Genomic DNA, 6,150 nt, shown 5'->3' on the forward strand with positions numbered 1-6,150 from the left:
CACGTGTCTGGTGATTTCGGCAAATTTACCCACCTCGATATATGGACCCTCGTCAAGACGTCGTCTCGGGCTACAGCTCACCGTTCAGGGATCGGATCGTGCAGTTCTGTCGATGAATTCACTGCTCGTCCAGAGTGGCCGTTTCTGTTGGCACCGTCCAATCCCGGTCCGATAGCCGAGCCAACCTTCAACGAGACAAAGTCGATCTTGAGGGTCCCTATTCGGGCACCATCTGTGGAATCAGAAAATACAATATTAAGGCTTTTACACCATGCAAAGAGAAATACACCGACACAGGCTTGTCAAGATTCTCAGAATCTTTATTGCAATTCTGTATAGTACACAACACAAAGTACACAAATAGCTATTTGGCCGTCAGTACATCACAGAGACCACCAGCAGGGTTCAGTGTGAGCAGTGAACAGGATTTGCTAGCTAGACATCAGCGTATTTATACAGTTTGTTATAATGATGTCCAGCCTCCTACAAGTTAATCATGTACTGGGCTAGGGTCGCGCCAAGTTTGTTTCCTAATTTACATATCTCGTGCATGCAGTTTACTTTTGAATACATTTGCTAACAAACACTATTATTCGCTAGGTTTAACTTTACACTCTTTACACATTGCTTTAATACAGATCATACAAATGTTTCACATATCGTGTTTAGATAGCATTATTGTTCTTGTATACTTGTAGGTTAACATCGCCGATTCAAGTAATCCCCTGTTCCCAGGTCAACAAAGGACAAGGTCAACATGACCCTAACATGTAGCCTGAAGGCAGGTTGGACATTAACTTTCCTACAGAGGTTGAAGATGTTAAAGCAAGAGCAAGAGAACACAAGACGGCCATTTTAGGCCACAGGGTCACTTTGTACAATAAACTAAAATGGCAGCTTTAACCTAAAATGGAGCCTTGATTGATTTAAGGTCACAACCTTGCGATACGGATTTCCTCGCAAAGCGCCTGGGCATAGGCCAACATATACCATGAGGACGAAACAATATTATATCAGTTCTAACAAAGTGATAGGCAAACAGTTTGCGATAGAAAATGCACAACGTGTATATTGCTAAACCCTGATTGGATAAAAAAGAAAAAATTGGGTGGATAAAGGAGCCAAAGCAGTATTAGGTACATGTGTGTTTTGAAGGTAGAGGTGCATGCCAAAGCAGTAAGAACCCAGGTGCTTTTTTGCTATTGTGTGAGAATGTCCGGTTTTAAGTACTGTGACGGTCTGAAGAAGGAGTCAGACTCATTAGACATTATGAACTTCCTTTTATTAAAATTATGTGAAAAGACCTAATTTTCTGTACTGCTAAATGGATCACCCTGCCTATCTAAAGAAACTAAGGGTGCTTGTCTGTCATCAGGAAGTCCCATTCCTCGGTCCAAATCTAACTCTACCTGACCCTACCAATAGTTTAACCAACTTAAATTGATTTAGTTCATGATATTTTCTGTATGGAAATGTCTCGCTATTATACTTGAGTTTCTTTAAACAATCTTCTTTGATAAGCTCTGAATATCTCTTCCATGAGCTTTGTAGCTCTTGTAAAACACTTCTGGCCTTGGTGCTCTCTTTAAGCTTTTGCTGCTTACAGCTTGTTTTCTGATAGTCTCTCAATGTATCTTTGGCTACATTTGATCTCCTTTGTAAATTTTCCAACTACTGGGTTATTTATTTTATACTCTTTCTTCTATCATCTCGTTCTCTTTATAGTTTTATCTCATATTCCTTAGGAACAGTGCTGGGGCTTTGCTTTATCCATTGCTTGTCTATTTGCTCACAAGACCTTTTCCCTACTTCCCAGGTTAATTGTCTCCAGTGCATCTTTGTTCTTCTCACAGGGTTATTTATTACTTGCTTAATGAGCCTTTCACATTGGCAATCTGACAACTTTAGTTATCACACCTTGTCTTTATGACAGGGGCGAGTGGCACTTTGTATGCACTCTCAAATTCTTCATATCTCTTCTGTATGACTGGGAAGAGTTGCCATGTTCATAGGCTTGGGTAATCCTTGTATGTCGACTGTATGACTGGGATGAGTTGTACTCTTTATGAACTCTTGTATTACTTGTATCTCGTCTTCAGGACTATGTCACTAGTTTCACTCTTCATATACTCCTGCCCCGGTGGCCTCCCACTTTTCCCGTTCTCCCCGGTACATTTGTCTACATGGGGGAATGTTGCAGAGCATGGCACATGCTCAGGTATTCATATCCATTGTCGGTTATCTTGTTCTGACTTTTCAGCAGCATCTCTCTCCGCTTCCCCTCATGCTGCATCCATCTATGCACGCGGGCAGCCTGTAGCTTTTCATGCTCCCAGCTATGATGGTTTCTGCATCATTCAGCGGGCATCTCACCCACCACGAGGCTATCGTTTTCACACCACCAGCAGCTCCTGGACACTTCCTTCTTCTCGGGGAAAGCTTTCCCCATTGTGGTTCTCGCAGACCTCCCATCATCTCATTGTGGCATTCCTCGCTGATTCAAAAGTTGCAGGTTCAACGGGTTTGCTCGACTCCACCCCTCCAAGGTGCATTCATGTCACGGGGCTTATCCTGCTTACCACAGCCAAACAGAAAGATTTTACATTCTTTATCTCAGCAGATAGTCCCATATACACCAATATGTTGGGAGTTCCTCATAGGAACAGGAGTTCTTATTCCCTAATGGGGAATCACTTCCCAAAACCCTAGGGAGGGTATTGTGGAGTGGGGTCACCTCCCTAGCCCTAAAGGGTGCAGCTCCTCCTGGGGAAGGAGGGGCAAATACCATTGATTTGTCACATAGCCTTCCCCTTACATTGGTGGCTTCCCTATCTCCGTTGAGAATGAATCGGCTCAGAAAGTCCTCATTTGCTTGTTCCTTTCCTGTTCGCTGTTCCACAGTGAAACAAAAATGTTGTAAATCCAGGAACCATCTCATTACTCTCGGGTGTGTGTCTTTTCTCAGGCTCATCCAGGTCAATGGTGATTGGTCTGTAATCAACCTGAACTTCCTCCCCATTAGGTAATACCTTAGATCTTAGACGGCTAATGTGTCAAGTTCTACTGTAGCATATGACTGCTCACAGGGAATAAGCTTCCTGCTGGTGTATAATATTGGATGTTGACTCCTATCATATTCCTGAGAGAGTGCAGCACCGACGTCAGATTTAGAAGCATCAGTCTGTAGAAGGAACTTTTTATTAAAATCCAGAATCTTAAGAACTGGTTACTGACAAAGGATGGTTTTCAGGCCCTCAAAGCTAATTTGGACGCTCTTATTCCAAGGTAGTTTCTAGGGGTATTAGTTCTTTAGCTTGTCTGTGAGATTAGCCACCAAGGCAGAGTCATTTTGGAGAAACCTTCGATAATATCCTGTTAACCTCAGGAAGGTACGAAGATTGTGTTTTGTTTTAGGAGTTGGTGTTTGCTGCAATGCCTTTACTTTCCCCAGCTGGGGTTGAATAAAGCCAGTCTCAACAAAATATCCCAGATACTTTAGAGCCAACTGAGCTAGGGCACACTTTCACAGGTTTGCTGTTAAGCATGCTTTCCTGAGAGCAAGGGTGATCAAATAAATGTGGTGTACATGCTCGGGCCAGCTCTTAATATGGACCACAACATCACCATGATAGGCTCTGCAGAAAGTAGAATAGGGTTTTCATATTGTGTTCATCAGCCTTTGAAAAGTGTCTGAAGCTCCATGGAGACCAGCGGGTAAAACTTTAAATTGGAACAGGCCTTACTGTGTTGAGAAGGCAGTCTTTTCCATATCGGCTGCATTAAATGAAACCTGACAATACCCTTTTGTCAAGTCGAAATATAGTTAGCTGTACCCAACGTTTCAATCAGGTAATCAATCTGGGGCCTTGGGTAGTTATCAAAGATGCAGATTGCATTTATTTTGCTAAAATGTATAGAGAAATACTAGGATGGATCAGGTTTGGCAGGTAGGACAATAGGGGAGGCCCAAGGGCTCTCAGAGGGCTCCATGGTATCAGCCCTTTTTCATTTATTTTTCTCCTTGCCTCTGGGATTCTTTATGGTCTTAGGATGATAGTTTTCCCCGTGTTCAGATGTAATGGAAGAAATTAGTGACTCTCCCTGATTGTTCCAAAATAAACTTTGGGGAATTGGGCCATTCAATCACTACGGTCTTCTTGTTGTGATCTGGGTAAAATATGAGGAATCAGTTGATGGTCCCTGGCTGAGTCCATAAGGAGAGTGGGCATAGTGACCTTAGTGGACTTTCTGGTATCCAGTGATTTCCTTGAATAAAAAGCATCGAATGCAAAAGCCTCGAGAAAATGCATATTATTTAGTAGGTAAAGGTTTTTTTTATTAAAATGGGATTTAAGGGGTAAACAAATCCCGCATTAAAAAAAAAGAAAAAAAAAATGGATGTCAAGGCTATCACTAGGAAACGACTTTCTACGTTTTACCTGTCACTCTTTAAGAAGGTTAACATAATAGACTTGTTTTACTTTTACGTCTATCATGCTGTGAGATTAGAAATTCCAAGAGACCTTTTTTTGAGGACTTCATAGGGTCCATACCACTTGGAAAGCATCTTATTTTCAGAGAAAGGAGCACTTGGAAAACATCTTATTTTCAGAGAAAGGAGAAATAAGGCTGTCTTTTGATGTTCTTGGTCTTGGCCTAGATGTTGTTTCCAAATTTCTCTTACCGCTGCCATGTGTTTTGAATTTTTGGGTGGTTTGGGAAATTGGTAAAATGGCCTCCTTTCTTTCCTACCAGGTTTCTTTTAGCAGGTCCAAAACATCCGATGGTTCTCTCCAATGGAGCAAATTTTAAGGAGAATATCCTAGGGATGCCTGAGGGGTGTACCAGAGTGTGAATGAAGCTCAGGGTATCATAGCATCCCAATTTTTTCCATCAGTTTCCACCAACATCCGTAAGATTATTTTTAATGACTTTCTACCAAACCATCTGTTTGGGGATGGTAGACTGACGTTCGTAAGGTTTTGATGTGAAGTAGTTCCTTTACCTCTTGCATTAAACAGGGCATGAAACTAGAGCCTTGCATGGTAAGGATCTCTTTCGGAAACCATACTCTAGACAAAAAGGGTAAACACATTTTTAATATTTGTTGGCTAGTGTTATTGTGAGGGGGAAGGCTTTGGGATAACAGGTGGCATAGTCCACTATAACCCATCCAATAGAATATGGATATTACCAGATTCTGGATTGTACCCACTCAGTTATGAGCTGCCGTCAGATGGGAATGGGCTAGCTCTAATACAATGCTACAATGGCTTCGGGGAATCACTAATTGTGCAGCACCAGCCTTCTTTTGACGAATCACCCCCATATAATAATCCCTTCTTTATAAAGAAGAAGGGTGCTGCTTGGCTTTGCCCAGTTTCCTTGGTGGTTACCCTGCCATAGGCCTCTGTATGGGACGGGTGATTAATTTGTGCAAATGGTAGGTTGGTTAAGGGAATAACCTCCTATGCCTCTTATCATTGGACCTACATGATATAGATGTCTGCTTCTTCAAAACCCCTCTAACCCCCATTCTGTTTCTCTTAACTCTTCCACATGAAACAGTCTTTTCTAAGATCCCTTGTGCTATTTGCTCACCTTCTTTAACTGTACAGGGGTTATTCCTGTAATTGTGCAGGAGAATTTTGATGTCTCCTCCAGAGGCATAGCCAAGATTATCTAACAAGTGGAGAGTGAAGCTATTGTAGTTGGGCCCACCGTGCTGACATTAACATTTGTAAATGCCCACACAGCCCAGCTGAGTTGGCATTTACAATTTTTGAGTGTGCCTTCCTGTTCAGGCCCTACCTTGTCTACACCTCTGGTCTCCCCTGAAGTCAGAGTCTATGGCCCATGCAATAACATCTGATCCATACCTCCATGCTAATCCTGAATGGGAGGCTAGCCTAATATATGTACCCAGGGATGGAGCAAGAGTAAGTCCCATGAGTATCAAACGCCTTTCATTTGGTGGAATTACAATTTCTTCTATGCTTTGAAAATCAAAGCCTATAGATTCCTCAGTGGCTACAGAAGGAGCCTCAGCTTTTGGGCTTAGTTTAGTAAAGAGCATGGGTCCCCAACTCTTATCAGTCGTGTGACATCTTACTTGTGACACCATATGTGGCGATTGGGAACAAGGAGTCA

Source organism: Ambystoma mexicanum, chromosome 2q (assembly GCF_040938575.1).
Source record: "Ambystoma mexicanum isolate Mex_15411 chromosome 2q, UKY_AmexF1_1, whole genome shotgun sequence".
In the NCBI taxonomy this organism is placed as follows: domain Eukaryota; kingdom Metazoa; phylum Chordata; class Amphibia; order Caudata; family Ambystomatidae; genus Ambystoma; species Ambystoma mexicanum.